General features: G+C 46.8%; 1 long non-coding RNA gene across 1 annotated transcript in view; it reads right to left on the reverse strand.

Annotated features, from left to right (window-relative positions):
• LOC138541660 (uncharacterized) overlaps positions 1–22,411 on the reverse strand; it is a 672,524-nt gene extending 650,113 nt beyond the window's left edge. Inside the window, exon 1 of the long non-coding RNA XR_011289667.1 lies at positions 22,184–22,411. This is a non-coding gene — a long non-coding RNA (uncharacterized lncRNA). The remainder of the gene's footprint in view (positions 1–22,183) is intronic.
• Between the last annotated feature and the right edge of the window lie 533 nt (positions 22,412–22,944).

Here is a 22,944-nt window from a genome sequence, read left to right on the forward strand (position 1 = left end):
GGAACGTTATTTTTCTACAAGTACTTAAGTTCCAATTGATAAACAACCTAGTTCTGTTACTCTGAATCAGGGATAGCGAGGAGTCATTAGGGAGGTAATCATTAAATGATCTCCTAGCTTAGGATCTATGATGCTAGAGCGAGACATCCAACCAGACAAAGTTTTTGAGCCTACTAAGTAGTCAATCCAAGAGGAAAGTGACCCTCTTTTCTATGTATATACCTCATGACTACCGTCGGGTTCAATGGGATACAAGTCATGGCTTTCAAAATGATGGACCCACATTTCACCTTTTTCATAAGTGCTTCTAGAACCCAATTTCAGTATGTAATTAGTATTAAGTTCCGCAACAGATAAAAATGTAGCGTTAAAGTCTCCTCCAATCACGATTTCCGCTTGCAGAGATTTTTCATAAGCCTCCTGAAGTACTACCTCACATTTCTCGCATGCGTGTAGAATTGACATACAAGACGGATTCCAGTATAAAGTGATCAGGAAAACATTGAGATTATGAAGTGAGTCAAATGTCACATCTACCAAAAGTAAAAAATCAGAATGGTAGGTGTGATTCACCTTAAAGGAGAGTGCGTTATTGATAAGTATAGCCAGTACCCCTGCCGGTCTGCCACCCCCTTCCCCATTTGCTTGATTAACCAAGGAAGTAAAACCGTCGAAGTGTAGTTCAAACGTGGACATGGTTTCTTGAACCAGAAATATATGAGGCAACATATCAACGTGAGTATGTCGCAACCATTTTCTAAGGTTGTTGAAACCACAACAGTTCCACGTGATAATTTTTAGCTCTTTCAATTATGAGAGTTCTAGCGAGGAACTTGTTAGTGATGCTGCTTTTATAAGAGGTTCCAGCCATGATAGGCCGCTGAGTACTGTGGTGAGCGAGGCTAAGTGTTCCATCATTTGCTTCGAGGTATCTATGTTGGATGTAGCTTGATTTGTGCTATTACTGGCAGTTTCAATAGAGGGTGGTTGAAAATCAAGAAAGGTCATCGCCTCTTCCACTACAGTGAATGCATATAATTCTAGGCCCAACATCATTAAGTCAGATTTATGCTCCCAAAGTAATTTTGCAATGATGCGAGACAGCAAGATCGAGAGCATACGGTTATTAATTATGTTCGATAGCCGGATACTTTCAATATCGGAGACTAGATTTCTTAGTGGCGTGATTTTGTAAAGCGATTTCATTCGGAAGGAGCGATTAATTCGTTCCTTCCCGTTGATCATTGGATCACTTTTCCAACCAATGGTGGTTCTCATAGACTCCGGAATGTTATTGAATGCCACGAGGGTTGAATCAATGATGGTCAAGGGTTGAGAGTGGGCAGCGTTTCCTACAACACCGGGCACATTGTCATTTAGCGAAGACTTACTTTCGTGTACCTGCCAGTTCTTTGGTAGATTATTTGCTTTTTGTAGGACTACTGATGTAGCAAGGCTGTTTGTATTTTCACCTTGGATAACTGTAGATTTTACTTCCAAGTTGCTGACATCCTTACTCTGAGAAAGATTAGTTGCGTTTGGAGAACTTTGGGTTTTTTGCACTGCTTCCGATGTGTTAATTGTATGTTGTTCACTTGGACTACCGTGAATTTCAGCACATGTTTGTACTAGGGTAGAGGCAGTCATGATTTGTCCAGGCAAGATGGTGGACACTGCGTTCACAATCTCACTACTCATGATATCATGTTTGAGAAATGGTTTTGTACGTTCCACATTATCTTCTGTTTTTTTTGTGTTGCTTGTTTTTTTAATTTGTGTTTCGGTGAAATATGCCTTCATTTTTGTTTGAGTTGCTTGTACTATCTTTAGTTCCTCGTGAGACGTTGGTTGTTCTTTTTCCTCCACAACACATTTCTCCTTATCATTTTGTGGATGTATTTGCAATACAATCTTGCTTTCTTCGTTTAGCTGACTTAAGTTCAGAGCATGATTGTCTGACTTTGTTATAGGCAATTGTTTCTGTATTCTGCCTTTCTTTGCAGTCACCTGGAGTTGTTTTACTCCTTGCCGAGTTCCACTTACGTCCGCTCTTTTTGTGCCTTCTTTTTAATGCTCGTTAATTTTTTTTTGCTCTTCTTGATATATGATAGATCCCTTCAGCTGATGTGCATGTATTCTCAGCTTCCTCATCTATTTTCTCCAATTCTCTCTCCTTCTCAATAATTTCTAAAATAGCCGAAGGGCTATCAGGAGAAGAGTTCTGTATGTCTTGCTCCGATGTAGTTGATCGCTCCATTTGGTGCGTTTTTCCAAGATGTAAGTGCGGATTGTTGTGATACAGCAATTGTTCAATCTGCAGCAGCCACTCACGTTGTGATTTGGCGACATCCATTAGGTCTATCGGATCTTCATTTATATCCATGGAAATGGTATTAGCCTGCATTCTTACCATGTTTGCGAAGGTTTTCGGGGAACCCTGGTGTAACAAGGGATCATTACACATCTGTGTGCCCGTAGAGTGATACACAGATGTGTTAGAAGGAAATCCATCTTGTTTAAGGATTGCGGCCATTCTTGTAGGACATTCTAAATGAAATTTGTGGCAGGCTTCTTGCGCCAGGATAAATCCTTCCATTTTTCAGAATTTAACGAAATGTTGTTTTGGATATCCTTCAGCAGAGTGTGTGTCAATTCATGCCCCTTATCTAACAAGTTAAGGATTCTGGTTATTACCGGGAAGTCATGCGTTTCTTTCTCAAATGCATATGAGAGTTTTCTTTCTGTTTGCACGGTAGCTCCCCTAACGGGCTGTTGCTAAATACCTAAAGAGAGGCGTACCCTTTTGTCTAAATCAGCCACAATCACAGGTGCTAACATGGAGATATCTGCATCGGGAATAAAGCTATTTTCTTGCGTCTCTTGCTCAAGTATATGATCGATTTTATTTTTTGTGTTTTCTTTTTCAGTGAAAGGCTCATGCATGATGTCTATTTACATCTTTCAAGGAGCATAGAGCTGTCTTTTCTTGAATCTCTATGTGAGAGTACTTTTCTTCAGTATTATCTACAAGTTGAATGGAAAAGAAAAGAGCATTTTTCTTTTGGGAGGGTAGTCAGACTTTAACTTTGGTGTTTTTTTTAATTAATTTTGGTACATGAATGATTTGTACCAAAGGACTCTTTTACATTTTAACATTTATTCCCATTGCGGAGTGTGATCTCCATCTTGAGGTTCACTACAGCTGTTGTGAACTTTTCTATTAGGGGTGTGGTTGTATCAAATTTAGTGGGATTATGGACTCGCCAGAAACTTGAAATGCGAGTTTAGAATATAGTCCCAACTAAAATACACGCCAACCTAAAGGCATACAGCCCTACTTTTTCTCAGTTATTTGAGCAATTTTATACAGAAAAGTGTGTCCGCCCTTTGTGTCATCAAAGCAACGAGTGCGTTACCGTTACCATCAAAAGGGTCCTACATATACATGCATACATTTGTCGTAATTAAAATGCTTACTTACTGGGCGATCACCAGAAAATCCCAATCCCAAACAATCAATCCCATTTGTCATCAATGTGTGATGCTGAAAATTGGAACAAAAAAGTGCAGCATTAATAAAATGCCAAAAACCGCTCCCCACACCACGCACAGCGAACAGCTAACAGTACTTGAGGTACTTGCACCGGTGCACAATGCCGAGATGGATAAAGAGGTCGGGGGGGCGAGGCCACCACAGGACCAAAGTCCTGCAATAATAAACACAAAAAAAGGATCAGGATGACAGGAGTTATACGCAAAATGAGTATTCTACAATCACGCCCCCCAAGCACAACGTGCAGGAAGCACAGGACATGTGTTAGAATACCCACAGTTCGAGCAAAGCGTGTAGCAACAGTCACCTTTCTTTGTTTCTTTCGTAGCTGGGAAGTCAGGCAGGCACGGTGTTGCCTTAGAAGACGTCCTCCAGCTGAAGTGCAGGCAGAAATTCACATACTGGGCGCATTGTGAGATCTTTCTTTGGCACAAGGAAGTAGGTTGAATAAATACCCCCATTTACCTGATTTGCCGGGACGACCTCTATGGCGTCCTTTGATAGAGTTGCAATCTACTTGAGGAGGATTTTCTGATGTTCCTGCAAGTGTATTTTCTGTCGTGGAGGATGGTCGTGGGGGCACTCTAGTAACTCGATGCAGTAGCCTCAGGACACTGTCGACATCACCCATTTGTCCGAGGTGATCCCCTCCCATGCGTGGGTCAAGTAGGTAATGCGCCCCCCCTACTGGGGATGCATGGGAGGGGACATGAAGCGGAACGTCAGTGTTTGGCAGGTGGCGTACCATCTCTAACGGGGCTGCCTTTTACACGCCCACAACCTCTGCGCTGCCCTCTTGGATAGCCCTGGGAAGATTGTGACTGGTAATTCCCCCACAATGAGCCCTGGTTTTGGCTATAGTTTGACTCTCTCTGGGATTTTTGGCCTCGAAAGCGGCGAAAATTACTGTTTCCCCTCTGTCCAGAGGGTTTGTTGGTGAGTTGACCAAGGGATTTTAAGGTGTCGTACTCATCTTTCGCTGTTTTGAGTGCATCTTCGATAGCTTTGCTGAATAATCCATCAGTCTCGACCGGCATGTCTATCAGTGTCGCCTGAGTTTCTGGCTTGAATCCGGATTGTCTTAACCATGCATGCCTCTTAATGATCGTACCTTCAGCAGTTATTCTACCGGCATTATCAGCTGCATCGAAGTTAGTTTCAGGAGGCAGCCCGACACTGCCCTCCCCTCAGCGGCCACTTTTGCTAACTGGGTCTTTAAAGGTTCAGGTGTGGAGGAAAGCAAAGCAGATACTTCCTCCCACTTATGGCAATTATAACTTGCTAAGAGGGTGGCGCTGTTGGCTATGCTAGCCTGATGAGCCACAGATAAAGCGACTTTTCTCCCTAGACCATAAATTCTTTTGCTTTCCTTATCCGGAGAAGCCTCTGAGGAAGCATGTGGGATTCCCGCTCTCTTTCTAGTGGTGGTAACGACCAGCAATCTGGTTTTAGTTGTCCCCTGATATATAAAGGGTCAGAGGGAGCAGTGCGAAATAACTCAACACGTGGATTTACTGCACGTGTGAGGTTAGATGTCTGCAAACAAGGCACAATTCTGCACTGAAATGATTTTAGTAACGGGATGGACTGAGTTACTGCCCTTTTGTCTCCCAGGATTTGCTCTGCGAAATACCTGTACTCTTGAACTTCCTGTGTATCTATCTGGAAGTGTTCAGCAGCCTTAGCCAACACCTCATTAAGGAGAAGCTGGTTATCGACTTGAGAATCATTAACAGGAGGATCCTTAGGAATGGAGTCTAAGGTGTAAGCTTCAGCCTCATCTTCAGCCTCCTGGTCCTCATCATCCCCGTCGTAGTAAGGGCTTGCAGCCTGTTCCTCCTCAAATTGAGGGTCAGATTCTTCATGGTATGAATTTGGGTCATAAGGCTCCACTACAAAGGAGTCTATGACTAAGTCCTGAAAGGGAGCATCAGAGCGAGCCCTCTTAGGAGGGGGTTGAAGAGACACAGGAGTGGCCCTGGAACCAGAAGGAGCTGAGGTGGGAGGGGTGTTCCTATAACTCTGAAAATAGTTTTGATCTTTTTAATAAAAATCTGCCATAAAGGTCATCCTTTTCATTACTTTGTCTATATGCTGAGAGCTCCATTCTTTGGATCTTGGTATAATAACAGAATGAGGGGTAAGGCCCATATCCTCATCTGTGGGAGGTGTAACCTTGGTCTTGGGGGCTGACTGAGGTTCTTTCGATTTTTCTAGCAGCCTTGTCCTCCACATGCTCCTCTTTAGGAGTGTGGGTATCTTTAGATGATTTTTTGAGGTGTTTACCCCCTCCCCCATGGCTAGAAGTGGTATTCCTAGACTTTTTGGGGTGTTCTGCTTGGTCCGGCGCATCGCGTTGAATCTCGGAGGCGTGATCCGACGAGGAGCGTTGAATTTCGGGTGTAGGGTTAGACACGGAGCATCCAGTTTTAGTAGTGGGTTGAGACACAGTGTCGTCGTCGGATGATCGGTCTGGTGGCGGTTTGATGGATGACACCTTTTCCATCCGAGGACAGGTGGGCCTGGTCGTGAGGCGCCTGAGATTGGGAACACCCAGAGGACAAGGATTCAGTGGATCGCTCTCTAGGTGTCAACCGTTGCCGATTGCTCGACACGCATGTCGATTCTCGGCTGGGGCTAATGTGCTTGGTGGTGGATGTACGTGTTGTGCTTTTGCTGCCGGATGTGGTCCCCACAACATGGCCGCCGGCCAGTCCTACGGGGTCGGGTGTCTGCGCCTGGGTAGCTGAAGCCGCCATGTCGCCCTCGCCATCTGATTCGGTGGCATCGCTGCCATCGTTGAATGCTCCCTCTACGTCCATGGCTTCGAGCTGCCTGGCGTAGTGGGCCCAGCGCTTAGTGGAGCGGTCCTTTAGGGTTTTAGGCTTAAATAGTCGGCAGGCCCGACAAGATACCTCAAAGTGGTCCCAAGGGAGACACAAATTGCAAACAGTATGTTTATCCACCCAGGGGAACTTTTTGTTACATTTGAGGCAGAATTTAAACAGAGTACTCTCCATAAGGTCAAGATATGGCAGCGGGGCGAATATATGTAGGAAAAGGGGAAATATATTTGTATGACCTCCCCCCACTCTCCATACTGACTGGGCCGAGGCGGCCTTCCAAGGCCTGGGGTCCGTCGCAGCAGTCTTCGACGGAAGTCTCTTCGATCGTCACCGGCGTTGTTCTTCGCCGTTCAGTGAATAAAGGATAGGAAGAGATCTAACAGTAATTGAAATATAGATAAGGCTGTATGCCGAAAGGAACTCCGCACACATGCGTCCGACTAGTATGGTGGAAAAAACAATCCGAGGGACCTACACGCATGAGGGATCATGGGTACAGGGGACGCCACACTAGGGATAGTATTACTGGCACACCCTATTCGACGTACCTTTTTTGAGTTTCGAAAACAACTAATACTCTGCAGCTTCCACTAGATGTTGGCCTATGCACAGCATGTGATCTAAGCAGATTCCACAATCCTCAGAAATATATACAGTGGTATCCCCCATAATGAACTGGCACATAATTCTATGTATATGTGAAATAGGGCTTAGTCTACAGCATTAGTACCATTGCCAAATAACAGACAGCAATTTAACTTTGGACTAGCAAGGATGTCATTACTGGGGCTTGGTGAAATTGTGAAATTCCATTCCGCCCGCTGCAGAATCCCAATGTCAAAGATTTCGACCCGTTTTGCCACAATCCGCCGTTCCGCCACCCCTGTGTATCGAAAAGAGTGGCACAAAGTTTCTCATGCCGTCTCGTGACACTAAGCGACCCGCGCTCAGATTCTTGTGCCGCTGCACGAACCTAGTACGAATTTAAAAGAACGGCACAAAATGTCTGGTGCCGCTGCGCATACCTAGTACGAAACTAACAGGAAACATGCAAAGTTCATCATGCCACTGCATGAATCTACCACAAATCGAACAAGAAATGTGCAAAGTTTCTTGTGCCGCTGCAAGAACTTAGAACGGTTCGAAAAACCAATGCAAAGTTTCTTGTGCCTGCATAAAACTAGCAGGGATCGTCGAAAAGCAAGCAACGTTTATTGTGCCCCTGCACAAAACTAGGATGGATCGTAAAAAGATCTGCACAAAGTTTCTCGTGTTGCTGCACAAAACTAGAACAGACTGAAAAAAAAGACCTTGTGTGAAGTGTGTTGTCGCGCGACACGAAACTAACATGGGAACGAAACAACACACACCACGTGAAACTGGGTGAGATTTCAGTGGCGGCAGAACAGTAATGCTGATTTCACCGATCGGGCAAAAGCGGAATCCAGTGCGGATTCCACACAACTTGCTTTGCCAGCGATAATTTCACTCACCTCTAGTCATTATCACCACCTTCGAGCATGTTCAGGTGGTTTTTCATGCTGCCATCAGGTAGTATTTCATCAAAAGAGCAAGGTCAGTGGTAATTCTCAAATGCAGCAAAAAAATATATATATACCAGCTGTGTTATTTGCGTGATATCCTACTTGTAATAAGGTGGGTGTAAAAAACAAGCATTAGTCCAAACAACACCTGTTTTTACCATTACCACTAAACCTGTCATGATACCAAAAGTGTTTCAAGCCTAACCCAAGAATATAAAAAAGCACATATTTAGTATTTAAAAAACTAATCTGGAGACCGCTCGGGGTGTGGCCAAGCTAGTCAGCTGAAGCAGAGCTCAGAGGATTCCCCGACCCAGAGAGCCACTGGTGCAAAATTGACCCCTGCACTGGATCAGCGCTAGGAAGATCGAGATCCTGGTCCCCGTGCGGATCAAGCAGTCCGACTAGCACAGAGAGAAGGCCTACGAGGAGCAGTGCCGGGAACGGACACGTGTATGAGGTAGAAGGCCCGAAGAAGGCTGTGATCGCAGGCCATGCAGGCCTAAGAAACAGTGCAAGCAGACCAAGATGGGAGCACACCGGCCGGTGAGGAGAAGGACGACTCTGACTTAGGTACATGGAGGCGATCGGTTGGAGGTACATTGCTCTCCCATGAGTGCGCCCTGGATCTGGTAGCCTGTAGAAAGTACAGCATCTCAAAGCCCGGAAGAGGAGGGCGAACGGTGGACTGTATTCCAGCGCCTGGTGAGGGGGGCCCTGGAGGTGGACGAAGTGGGTGTCGGCCAAATACGTTGAGAAAACGGTGGAGGTACCGTGATAGGTGATGTGACCTCGCCAGCTGAAGCCGAAACATGGGAGATCCAAGGGCAGGAAGAGGGCATCCTTATGGCCTCAGCAGTGTGGCAAGGTGACTTACTGGTGGATTGAACGACGGTGGGGAGCTGGATGTTTTTGTTGTGAGCAATATAGCAGGAGAGGAGCGTTTGGAGAGTTAACTGTCAGCCCAGTATTAGAGAGTCGGTTGTGGAGACCGGAGGTGCGCCGACAGGGAGATCTCACCCCAACTGATTAATTCACAGTTGTTAGCTTGATTCTCTGAAGGTACGCTGGAGGGAAAAGGTTCACAAAATGTTCTGGCCCTACAACAATTTTGCAGGGACCAGATAATGGCATGTGGTGGCAAAGACATGGGCCCACAGGAGGGTGAGAAGGGAAGCCTCTCGGCAATAGCCTCGAAGGATGACATTCAGGGCATTCTCCTGGAAATAAAAGCGCTGAGAGGGGACATAAAGACCTCCATCTCGGACTTGAGGGGCAGAGTAGATTCATTGGAAAATAGGGTGGAGGTCATGGAGAACAATCAAATCAGTGCAGATTTGTTGGAGATGCAATATGATGTCAGGTTGTTAGACTTGGAGACCAAGGTGGAGGTGGTCCAGTTGAAACTTGATGATTTAGAAAACAGGAAGAGGAGGAATAACCTGAGGGTCCTCTGCCTCAAGGTGCAGCAAAGGGAAACGACCGGAGAAGTGGAGAGGAAGGTTAACGAGATTGTCAATATACTCTTCCTGGGAGAGGGCGGTAAAGAAGTCACATTGGGCAGAGCACATAGGGCCGGAGGAGGAGGGGGCAAAGGTCCCAGGTCAGTGGCGGTCTGTTTTCATTACTATGAGGCGAAGGCTGCAGTATTGGAAAGAACTAGACGGCACCCAGAGATTCAATATGAGGGTGAAAAGGTACGCATATTTCTGGACTTGTCCAGTTTTAAGCTCGTCAGATGTCGGGAGTGACACCCACTTATGGATTGGCTGAATGAAACAGGCATTTGATACATATGGGCTTACCCATTCGCCTTGATCTTCGAAGTAAAAGTGGAGGATTATAGGATCACCTCGGGAATGGAGGCAATGCAAGTGCTACAACATCTGTCAGAGGAGATGCAGGAGGAGGGAAATCTTCCTCTACGAGAGGAGAGAGAAAAGAAGCGTGATTTGTCCCAGGGCCTGCGTCCACGAAAACGGGATTCAGGGGGGAAGGAAGTTTCAACGTCTTGGAAAGCCCACTCCGGTGAAGTGACCTTTGGGATGATGGCTGCATACGGGCATGGGCACTGGATTGAACATTAATCATTGTGATTTATGAGGGAAAGGAGTCAAGCGCAGACATGAGTTTAAGTGGGGTGGGGGAGGCTTTACCTAGTAGCCCATTGGTTGATGGGCGCCGCGGGGTGGGTGTGTGGAGCTGATTGATAGGTGTGGGGGAGGGTAGTTTGTAGGCTGTGGGGGCGTGACGGGAGCTGAGAAGAAAGTTGATTTTGAGGTTGGGCTTGCAGCTAGGAGGATTATTGGTGCTGAGGGAATGGTTATGAGATGGGATAGAGCAGCGACGTGGGAATGGAGGAAGTCATCTGCTGGTGGGAACTTTTAATGTAAAAGGCTTGAACTCTCCAACTAAGAGTTCTTTAGTTGCTCTTGAGTTTTGGAGTCTGGGTCTGGACATACTGATGTTACAGGAAACTTGGTTCTTGGATGGTGAGGCAAGGCACATTCCATTTGCACTCACAGGGCAGTCCTACTTGGCATCAGGAAATTGAAAGGGGGTTGGGGGGAGTGGGAATACTGTTCCACAAAGGTTTGAGAGTGATTGATCCACAAGTGAAAAGGGCAAAGGAGGGAATGGTTTGTTGGTTATATGTTGCATAAGGAGGGGTCAGTATGATGGCGGCAACGGTATATTGTCCTAATATTGTCCTAATCAGGGGCAGGCAGTCTTTTGCAGTGTCACCTTGGATTTGATCCATAAAGAGGCACAGGTGCTATTGTTGGTAGGGGGATAGTTCAATATGAGGGCGGACCCGGACCTGGATAGGAGGGCACTACAGGAGGGAGGCTTGCGGGAGGCGTGGCAAAGTAGGGTGAATCTGCAAGGGCTGTTAGATGTGTGGAGACTATAGCATCCCAAGAGAGGAGGCTATACTCACCCCTCCCACATGTAACATATACCATGATTGATTACCTATGTGTGGCTAGGGAACTGTTGGGAACGATTGTATCTTTTGAAGTGGTTCCGATTGGGTGGTCAATCATGATTTAGTGGTTATGGATGTTGTAATGTGGGGCTTGAACCTGTGTTATACATTGTGGAGGTGTAATTACTCTCTTTGGGTGGACGTGGTCTTCGCCGAGGGGTATTGCGGAATACTTTGAGGTCCTTGATACCGGCGATGTGGACATCTGCACAGTCTGGGAGGCGGTGAAGACAACATGGAGGGGTTTGTTGATTAGGAAGGGAGCGGAAGAAAAAAAAGAGGGAAAGGTTGTTGTTGGTAGACACATTACGCTGAGAGATGGCAGTCCTCAAAGGGAGAATACAAAGGTCAGAGGCTGTCGAGGATGATCTCCTAGCAGAAGTCAGGTGGAAGAGGCAGGAGTTTAAGCAGCTGGGGACCGGAAACTAATTCTGAAACAAAAGCTTTATGAGAAGGGGATAAAGCTGACTCGTCGTTGGCAGCCAGGCTCAGGGAACAAAGATTTAAGAGACTGGTGGAGGAAATAGTGCTGCAAGATGGAGGACCGGATGCCGGATGAGGTACCACTTGGTTTTGCTGCATTTTACGAGGTCCTTTGTGGTGTTGAATTAGTGACGGATATCGAGAAGGTGAACAGTATTTGAGAAACACACTGCTGCTGCGGTGGAGTTCAGAGATGGTACAATCGTTGGAAGCCACTTTTACTCCGGAAGAGATCCAGACAGCCATATCTAAAATGCTCACAGACAAGGCACTCAGGGATGATGGTCTCTCGATTGGGTTTTATAAGAAATTTGCACTATTGATTTGTCTGTTTTTGGTGAAACTGCTTAATTAAATTCTGGAAACTGGAAGGGCCCCCCGCACCCCCCTTTGGCCAAACTTTGATTGCAGTAATCCCAAAGGTTGGAAAATATCTTAAAATGTGTGCGTCGTACAGACCGATATCTTTGCTTATGTGGACGTGAACAGGTCATGCCCCACCCAGTTCATATGGACCAAGTGAGGTTTATTCTGGGCAGGCAGGGGGCTGATACGCTGTGAAAGACACTGAATATAATGGAACTGGCGAGGATGAAGGGAGTGAATCTGGTGCTTCTTGCCCTTGTCATGGTGCATGCTCCAAAACCCCTGGAACTGATGGGCCCACCCCATTCATTGACACCCAATAGGGCGTATCAAGCCCAAAAGGAGTGTCCCAGAACCTCCTGGACTCAGTCCTGGTGCCGTTGGCGCCAGGCTCATAAGATGGTTTAAACCATATGGACTACTTACTCAGCCTAGTGAGGCTGAGCCTTCCTGCATATCCAGGGCGTGACCGAGGGACTACTTTACCTGAAAGGCAGGGTGTGGTAAAGGGACTACCTGCCTGGAACTACTTGCTAGGCTATTTAAGCCACACCCTGCAGGCAGAACACGCTTTGCGTTATTCTGCACTCCTGCAGCGTAACGCTCACTGTGTCTGCTCTGTCCTCGAGCTTCTACAGCCATGCCTGTTCTGAGATTTCCATCCATCGGTGCCTGAAAGAAGAAAGAGAGAAGAACAGGTGTTATTACATCGACAAAGGCCTTACCTGCAATTCTCATCCATCGGTCTCGCCTTCAGCTGATCTTCGGATTGCCGTCCTTATTGGGAAGAGGGCATCCGCGCAAGCATCCAATACTCACCCGGGGATCTGCATTCCTCCGGAATACGTCGGAGCGGTTCTTCCATTCTTCATCCTGGGGCCGCGCCTGCATAGAAGGAACAGAAACAGCAAGTTAATCATTCACGAAAAAACAAACTAACAATTATTCAGCCATCCAGAGCCACTCACCCGCGCTAATACTCACCTGGAGGTAACCTGCTCAGCATCCTAGGAGAGTCAATTCTTCATCCAAACCTCTGTACGAAACCACGCCTGCAAGCAAGACAAAACACGATTAAACCTTGGGAAATAAAGACATTGAGCACCTATTCCAAGCATCCATTGACATAGAGACTTACCTGCTTCACCCAGATATTCCGGACACAGCAATAGCCACTCTGGACCAGTGAAGTAACTGTGTCTGGGGAAAGACTGAGCTTACTGCGCCCCTGCTGAAAGTCAAGCAGGACAGAGAGCCAACCTCACAAAACTCAAAGAGAAAAGCCTCCTGGGGTGATAACCATTTGTACGGCTACATGCTACGCCCCCGTGGAGACCAGGTGAGCGTGACAGCCCTGGACGCAGAGAATACTTTCAATAGGGTGGGGTGGGAGTTCATGTATGTAGTCCTGGGGAAATTTGGATTTGAGAGTAGGGTTCTCAACGGGAAAAGGGCAATATATACCAATCCGAGCACAAGAGTTGTAGTAAATGGGAAGGTCTTGAGATGGTTTGGCCTGCATAGGGGAACAAGACAAGGCTATCTGCTGTCTCCTATACTGTTTGTCCACTCTCTGGAACCAAAAGTGGAAAGGATTAGGGCCTTGCCTCAGGTAGATGGTTTGCAAGTAAGAGATAAGAGTTCAAGTTGGGGATGCATGCAGATGATATCCTCCTACACCTGAAGAACACCTGCAGATCAGTTCTGGCTGTGTTCGAAATCATTGAAGAATATGGGTCACTTTAGAGTTTTAAAATTAATATAAGCAAATCGGTTCTTTTCCCATTCGATGGAGATTCGGGTAGGGATATTGCCACCTTGGAGCCTTTGACACTGGAGGTTCACCTTGAGAGCTTTAAATATCTAGGAGTTATGGTGACACTGTCTCTTGAGGTTCTTTTTGAAACAAACATCCCCCGTATGTATAAAGGTATGGAATTGTGGTATAAGCTGTACTTTATGGGAGTGTGTGTTTGCACTAAGACCAGCCCAAAGCATGCACACCACTGCAGGTTTGTATTTGCTTGAAACAATGAACTCACTCAGGAAGAAAGAAAACGCTTTATAGTTTGCATTTTATTCAGCAATAAGTAGATAACAATGCCAATAAGTACTACAAACTGCACAGGAATTTATCTTAGGCAAATGGGAAAAATGCAAGTAACAAATGAGCACAGGAGGAGTGGGAGGGAGGGAGTTAAGGGGCGGGTTGGTGTTGGTATAATAGTTTGACTAGGTTGACGCACTGGCTTGTGCGTTTTGATGTAACATGCATTGAAAAACTGAAAAATAAAGAATTCCAAAAACAAACAAACTGTGCTGATGACCGAGCAAATTATTTAAACGTACAATGGGCCTCATTACGAGTCCGGCGGTGACCCTGCCGGGGCTTCCGGCAGGTTGTTGCCAGACTCGCAACACTTTACTGACGCCGGACTTCCCAGTGCCACCGGGACATTACAGGTCCTGGTGGATTGGGAGGTCCGGCGCTGGCAAATGTTAATCCCCATTCCCATGGAGACCCATAGGACTCCATCGAAGTGGGGAGACGGAAGCGCCAGCACTGCTGCTCCCGGTGATTCTGTGAAAACTCTGGGGGAGGGCGCTGTTGCGCCCGGTCAGGTCAGGCCTGCCGAGCACAATGGCCCCCGCCCGCAGACTTGTTATGCGATGGTCCGGAATGGGTGCCGGTACGTTGCTACCGGCACCCTTAATTCCAGCCCGCCACACTCCTAATGAGGCCCAATGTCTATATTGCGAAGTGTGCACCTAGTTCTACCATTTAGACTTTACGATTTGCTTAAACTACGTATCCCCAGAGGTATGCCTAATCTTTTTATTTGCTTTGCCTGCAGTCTTGCTTCCCTGTCGCTGCAGGGCTTTGTGCAGGTGGGACATATAATTTGTTCTGAGGTGAAAGGGATTGTTTCCCCGGTCCCCCTATGCATCTCACCGTTAGCCCTGCAGCCCAAGACAACACTTGGTAATGAACAATAGCAGTGGTTGCAGCAAGTGGAGCTGCCCATAGATTACACCTACTTCAGGGCAGTGCAGAAGTCATCTGTGAGGCTTCCAGCATATGAGCACTTCCCATTACACACTATGCACTAAGTGAGAACACACAAACGGTCTCAATGAAGGCGTTGATATGGAGTATAAACCACAAGGTCGCCAGCCTGCTCAAGATGGTGGTGCCTGCTTTCTATTAATGCTGTAAAACTTATGTCACATGGTTTCATGTCCTATATTTTCAAGCGTTTTGTGATCCAACTGTGGTTAATAAAAAGGCCCAAACAGTCTCCCATCCTGTGCGACCTTCACTGACTCTCCATCTTTCCCAGAATTATGTTTAACATTGCCGGTATCACCTACCAGCCACAGGTGCTACACACTTCCCTAGGAACCATACAATTGCTAGGATGGAAATAACTAGCCAACAGGGAAAAGACCAGGATTTAATCTCCTGCTATGCCCCGGAAAACTGTTACACCATCCCTGTATGCATCAGGACTGCTCCTGCAGTACAGGAAAGGAATTAAATCCCTGCTTTTCAGGGAATTCCTTTCATGTCTTTGGTAACCGTTCCGGTCCTACCATTGGATCCATTCTAAGCTTCCTTCCTGTTCCTATACCACTTCTGTAGAAAGCTCTGTTTCTTTCGAAGTAGTTTCAAGCTATATAAAATGTGAATTCGTAACAAATACAAAAGGCTCAAAATATATCACAACAACTGAAAATAACCCCATATCACGGATAAGACAATGCATTACTTACCGTAAAAGCATTTCTGATGGTTGTATCTGCTTAGATTCACATGCTGTGCATAGGTCCGACATCCAGTGGTCACTGCGGAGTATTGCATTTTGTTTTTCGTAGTCGAAAAGGGGACGTCGACAAGGCGTGTCTGTAACACTATCCCTATAGTGACGTGCGTTGTACCCACAATCCCTCACGCGTCGAGGTCCCTCTGTTTGTATTTTTCTGCCCTGAGGGAGCCTTATAGACGTGAGTGAGTACAGAAAAGAGAGATATAAAGGAAGTCTATGTTCCTTCCATCCGAGCGGGGAGGAAGGGTGGGCGCATGTGAATCTAAGCAGATACAACCATCAGAAATGCTTTTACGGTAAGTAATGCATTGTCTTCTGATGTTTGTTAATCTGCTTAGAATCACATGCTGTGCATAGACTAGCGAGCAGTACCCGGAGTTGGCGGTGGGTTATGAGAAGGAACAGTAGAGAAAAGATGTCTTAATACTGCCTGTCCCACCTGGGAGTCAGATCTAGAGTGTGCATCTAGACAGTAGTGTTTTGTAAAGGTGTGCACAGAACTCCAGGTAGCCGCTTTGCAGATGGACTCAAGGGGAACATTTGCAATGAATGCTATGGAAGCCCCAGTGCCTCGAGTGGAATGTGCTCTAGGCTTGAAGGGTAGTTCTCTCTTAGCAAGAGTGTAACAGAGAGTGATGCATTGAACAATCCATCTAGATATAGTGGATTTTGAGACCGCATCTCCTTCTCTTCCTGCTGCCACCGAGATAAAGAACTGATTAGTCTTTCTCAGTGGTCTGGTTCTTTCCATGTAGAACATGACAGCTCTGCGTACATCTAGTGTATGCAGACTTTTTTCTCCCGAGCTGGAAGGGTTTTGAAAGAACGTTGGTAGTTCTATAGTTTGGTTTACATGAAATTTCGAGATGAATTTAGGTGCAAACCTTGGGTGTGTGCGTAGAACCACTTTATTTTTGTGAACTGTTACGAAGGGGTCTCGTACAGAAAGAGCCTGTAGTTCACTTACTCTCCTAATGGAGGTGATAGCTATTAGGAAAGCAGTCTTAAGGGTGATATCTTTAAGAGTTGCCTTGTGCATGGGTTCGAAGGGAGGGCCCATGAGTCTGGAAAGTACCACATTTAAGTCCCATCCGGGAGCTGGGTTAGCTATCGGAGGGTGTATCCTCTTTACCCCCTCCATGAAGGCTTTTATAACTGGTATCTTCCACCACGACACTTTAAGTTGGGAAGTGGTGTATGCAGAAAGTGCCGCTAGGTGGACTTTAATGGAATTGAACACTAAACCTGAATCCAGTAAATGGGTCAAGTATAGAATAATGTCAGTAGGAGAGCAGTCAACTGAGTTGATGCTAGTACCTCTACACCAGATAACAAATCTTTTCCATTTGCTAGAATAGCAGTGTCGAGTATTAGGTTTTCTGGCTTCCCTGAGGATGTCCATACATCTCTGTGGGAGTTGTAAATGTCCAAATTCTATGATCTCAGGAGCCAGGCTGCTAAGTTCATGGTCTGAGGGCATGGATGCAGTGTCCTGCCCTTGTCTTGTGACAGCATGTTGTACGGGCAGGGAAGTTTCACTGGGGGAGATAGGGACATCTCCATCAAGTGAGCGAACCAAGGTTGCCGTGCCCACATTGGGGCCACTAGTATCATGGTAACCTGCTCCTGGTGCATCTTGTGCACCACTTTGTTGAGAAGGGGAGTCGGGGGAAAGGCGTAAACAAATTTCCCTGACCATTGAATCGACAGACCGTTCCCCTTGGACTGGTTCTGGGGGTACCTGGAGGCGTAACTTTGGCATTGTGAGTTCTCCAGGGTTGCGAACAGGTCTATTTCCGGGAATCCCCATTGCGTGAAGATGTCTAAGACGATGTCTTCGTGCAATTGCCATTCGTACTCTTCGGGCAGGGGGAAGTCTCTGCTGAGTTTGTCTGCTAGAAGATTGAGTTCCCCTGGTACATGTTGTGAAAGTAGGAACATGTTGTGTTTGAGAGCCCACTTCCATATATTCTGGGACAGCTTGGACAGTCCTGGAGAGTGAGTGCCCCCTTGCTTGTTGAGGTAGTACCTGGCTGTGGTGCTGTCTGTGAGGACCATCACTGTCTTTCCTTGTAAGTGTTCCTGAAAGGCTTTCAGTGCTTTGAACACCGCTAGTAGTTCCAGCAGGTTTATATGCTTGGATGCTAAACTCGGAGTCCACACTCCGTGTGCTGCTGATGGGATAGGTGAGCCCCCCATCCTGTAAGGGATGCGTCTGTGGTTAGAGTGGCTTCCACTGCGGGTGTGGCAAAAGTTTTCCCTAATAACAGGTTTTCTTTTGTCCACCACCGTAGCGAGAGAACCAAGGCCTGCGAGACCACCACTAGATCGTCCCATTGTCCGCTGGCTTCACACCACTGGCTGTAGAGCCACTCTTGCATTGGGCGCATGCGCAGGCGCGCGTGAGGTACCAAATAAATACATGACGCCATCATCCCTAGCAAGCGCATTGCTTTGCGTACCGTCACCTCTTGGCCTGCTACATAATGGGGAATTTGAAACAGCATGTTTTGGACCCTCTCGTTGGAGGGGAATACGAGGCCGTCCCTTGTTCGAATTAGAGCCCCTAGGAATTGTTTGGTTTGGCTGGGGTCTAAGCTGGACTTCTTTTCGTTGATGGAGAAGCCCAGTTGGGACAAAAGGTCTACGGTCTTTTGGGTATTGGAGAAGCATGTTTCGTAAGAATCCCCTGTTATGAGCCAGTCGTCGAGGTAAGGGTATACCGGGATGGATAATCTGCGCAGGTGGGCCGCTGCCACTGCCAGTACTTTCGTGAATACCCTTGGTGCAGATGCTATCCCGAAGGGTAGTACTCTGAACTGGTAGTGTTTGTCCTCTATTTTGAACCTGAGGTATTTTCTGTGCGATGTCAACATTAAAATATGAAAGTATGCATCTTTCATGTCCAGTGTTGTCATGTAATCCCCTTGTGATAACAGTGGGATTACCTCCTGTAAGGTCACCATACGAAACTTTTGGGGTTTGACAAATATGTTCGCTGGGCGCAGATCTAATACAGGGCGCATGGTTAAGTCCTTTTTGGGTACAAGGAAGTACACTGATTAAATACCTTCTGTTACCTGTGATAGGGGGACGGGCTCTATAGCTTCTTTCTTCAGTAGTTCTTCCACCTCTTGAAGAAGAATGGAGAGGTGTTGCGGTGTCATGCGCCGGTTCCGTGGGGGTTTGTACTTCGGGGAACCGTTGAACTCGATGCAGTATCCGTGGGCTATGGTGGATAATACCCAACGGTCTGACGTGATTCCCTCCCATGCTGAAAGGAACGATGTTAGCCGGCCCCCGACCGGTGATGCATGGGAGGGGACCCGAATTTTCGGGTCATTTGCTGGTATTGGGCGTGGAACCTCTGGGGCTGGAGCCACGACCTCTTCCTTTGCCACGGCGTTGGCCTCTTTGACTGAACTGGGTGTTACCCTGGTTGGTGGGCCAGTTGGAGCCAGAGTAATATTGTTGTTGTTGGTTCTGCTGCTGTCTTTGGCCACGAAAGGAGCGTTTATTACCATAGCCTCGCCTGTTAGGGGGCCTAGAAATTTGATCAAGAGTCTTGATGGTATCAAACTCTTTTTTAGCATGTTCTAGGGCCTCATCTACTGCTTTCCCAAACAGATGCGTCTGTTCAATGGGTTTATTTATGAGGGAGGCTTGGGTTTCGGGCTTAAAACCTGAATTGCGTAGCCAAACGTGGCGCTTGAGAAGTATTCCCTGCACTAGGGAGCGGCCAGCCGTCTCAGCGGCATCTAGGGAGTTCTTAACGATGCCCTGGTTTACCAGTGTGCCCTCTGATATTATAGCTAGCAGGCGAGAACGCAGAGGTTCAGGTGCTTCCTCTGCTTCGCTGCGCAGCTTGTTCCACTGTGCATCTGCGTAGCTAGCTAAAAGTGAGTTGTTATTAGCAATTCTAGTAGAGAAGGCGGCGGATGTCGTGATTCTCTTCCCCAGTGCGTAGAGTTTTTTGCCTTCTTTGTCTGGAGGTGCTTCACTAGTGGATAGTGGCACCCCTGCTCTTTTTCTTGTGTTGGTAACCACAAGGGAGTCCGGAATAGAGTGTCCTCTGATGTATAAAGGGTCAGAGGATGAAGGGCTGAAGAGCTTTTCTATTCTAGGGTTGACCCCTCTTACTAAAGCTGGGTTAGTAAGGGAAGGAGAAATTCTTCTTTTAATAGAAGCCAGGAGTGGAATAGATTGGCTAACAGGGGCTTTTTCTTTGATGACTTTTTCTACAAAGTCAATGTCTGGAAGAGTTTCCCCTGTATCGATCTCAAAATGCGCTGCTGCCTTGCGCAATAGTGCATTGAGGGAAGGTTGGTCATCTATGGGAGAGGAGTTCCCATGTGAATCCTTGAGAGGAGAAGGGAGAAAGGCATCAGGGTCTGAATGTACTGATGGGGATTGCCAAGGCTGCACTGACGGTGAATGCCAGGGCTGCGAGGTAGCTGTATCCTCTTCAAACCCTGTAGGAGTGGTGTAAGGATCTTCTTCGAACCCCTCTTCCTCAAGTTCTACCTCTTCTTCTCCACCCAAACACTCCTCATCTTCTTGGAGGTATTGCTCCTCCTCAGTGAGGTCAACCAGCCTAGGAATCTTGACTCTAGGGTCATCCTGTGGCCATTCTCTTTGTCTTTTGTGAGTGGGTGGGTCTTGGTTTCCTAGAAACCTTTCCATTTTCTCCATGCAAGAATGGAGTCTTTCAAGGGTCTCATGGGGTACCCCTGAATAGTCTAGAGGGGGGAAATTAGTGTTTTCGCCTTCGAATCGTTTCGAACGCTCCCACAACGTCGACGAGAGGTTCCCGTCTCCTTCTGAAAAGCCTTCAGGTAGTTCAGAAGCGTCCTTTGGAGAAAGGGGCAGTTCCTGGCTACTTTTGTGTTTTTTCGACGTCCGCGTACGTTCGTCTTCGGCGACAATTCTCGCTAGGCTCTCGGCCACGATTTTGTCCGTCGAGGGCTTTGGTGTCGACGTTGTGTGCGTTGCGCGTTGTACCTCGACGGTCGCTCTATGGAGCGTTGCGTCGGATGTTTTTGGGGTAGCGCCCGTGTTAGATGGAAGCCCAATCGCTGGTCGCGGCTGCGTTTGCGGGTGGGGCTTGTGACCTTTACGGTCTGCGGTAGACGCCGGAGTGCCCTGCGTCCCCTTCGGCGCTGATGGATTCTTCGTTCTCGACGAAGAAGAGCCGTGGGTAATGTGTTTAGCCTTATGGGGTTTGTGTGCGTCCTTGTCGCCGGGGTGTTCATCCCCATAAGCAGGGCGTGAGCCGAGCCCGTCGGGGCCGGGGACGGACGACGAGGAGCGGGAGCGCTCCTTCTGGGGGTTCATGACTTCCGTAACGGACGTCGAGTTATCGCACTCCTCGTCACTTTCAGTAACAGCGGCAGCGGGTGAGGAAACTGACTTCGACATCGCGTAGTCCGCCCACCTCTTAACCCTACGTTCTTTAAGAGTCCTGGGTTTTAAGAGCTTACAGGCTGCGCAGCTGTTCTCTATGTGATCGAGGGGTAAGCAACGATTACAGAGCTTGTGCTTATCTTTCCAAGTATATTTGCCCCTGCAGCGTGGGCAAAACTTAAATGGTGTCCTCTCCATAGCTGAGGCAATAATAGCTGGCGATAACAACCCCAAGGGAAAGAAAAAGGAGAAAGAAAGACATTCTCAAAGAGAAGAGACAAAGTTCTAACCCCCACTCTCCCTACTGTAAGTTGGCCGTCGAGGCCAGGCCACGTGTTCGGCAGCGCCGAAGGATTTCCTCCGCTCTTCCTCTCCGTCGAAAATAGTTTGGCGGAGAAACAGCTTCACAGCTAACGTCGAGGGGGAGGGATCGTTACTAGTATATTAAGTTATGACAAAAGGACCGAGGTCCGTGGTAAGTATAGCAATGTCTCTCTAGGAGCTCCGCGAAAGGCGACCAGAAACTGGGCGGAAAAAAACAATCTGAGGGACCTCGACGCGTGAGGGATTGTGGGTACAACGCACGTCACTATAGGGATAGTGTTACAGACACGCCTTGTCGACGTCCCCTTTTCGACTACGAAAAACAAAATGCAATACTCCGCAGTGACCACTGGATGTCGGACCTATGCACAGCATGTGATTCTAAGCAGATTAACAAACATCAGAAATACAATTTCTAGTCCTGAACATGCAGTAAAAGCAGTCACCATGAATGTGGTTACGGTGCAAATAGGCAGTCAGTGTGTGAAAACGTACATGGCATGGGTGTGCAGTGACTCTGTACAGAGCCAAAGGACAAGTGAAGACAAGTTCAGCCCACATGCCATCTCTCCACCAACACTCACATGGCAACAGTTTTGTATCGCTAGGTGGGGCTAAAGCATCACCTACGAGCCAAAACTAAAAAAAATATTATTTGCAAGCTTGGACATTACAGAAGGGACAGATGTCTTAAGTGTTAAAGATGTTTTAACTTGTTTATGTTATTTATAAGGATACCATCATTTTTACCATTCAACAATTTGAAGCTGAGAGTCATCGCATCCAAACAACCTTCAAAAAACATGACATCATTAGAAAAATGGTTAACCCTTATTAACACCAATTACCTTGCAGGCAAAATTGCTTTAGATTAGTTGACAATGAATGCAGTCGATGAAAACCTTTTTCCTTTCCAGAAGAAAGATCCTGGTAATTACAAACATCAGAAACTGGTTGATGGGATGCCTCATCTCTGTGAGTAGACCACCTAGCTTCTCCATTTGCTATCAGCAACTTTGCGGTGTCAATTCCCAATGCTGAGGATTTGCTGTGATCTGCATTTTCAAATGGGTATATGTCTGTTTTTAACAAGCTGCCAAAAAGATGGATCATGAGACATTAGTGATTTGCTATACACTTTGGCTTTTTTGTTCACTGTTCACAACAAAATGAATTATTATTTCAAAGACTTCGAATCTTTAGTTATCTGTTTGTCTTCAGCACAATTGAAACCCCACTGGATAGATGCAGTTTCAGAACACAATACATAAAAATGACAGTAATTCAGCAAATGGGAAAGAATAACTGAAAATGGCAGAAGACATAGGAAATCATCTTTTAATCATTTATTTACACATTTAAGATATTTAGCCATTTACGAAGTCCTGGTAGTTGCAGGTAGATGCAAAGTGCATGCTTTAGGCCTGCGACTGCGAAGGTTCCCAATGAACTCATTTGTTTACAGTGGGGTTCTCAGTTATTTTTTATAGGTATCGTTTCAGGATGGTGGGGGCGTAAATCAACTATTGGACCAGGTGTGTGTTTGACTGACACTTCGGTGTGAGGCTGCACCATTGACTGACTCTCCTCAAGAGTTTCAGCAACAGAG

Source organism: Ambystoma mexicanum, chromosome 1q (genome assembly GCF_040938575.1).
Source record: "Ambystoma mexicanum isolate Mex_15411 chromosome 1q, UKY_AmexF1_1, whole genome shotgun sequence".
In the NCBI taxonomy this organism is placed as follows: domain Eukaryota; kingdom Metazoa; phylum Chordata; class Amphibia; order Caudata; family Ambystomatidae; genus Ambystoma; species Ambystoma mexicanum.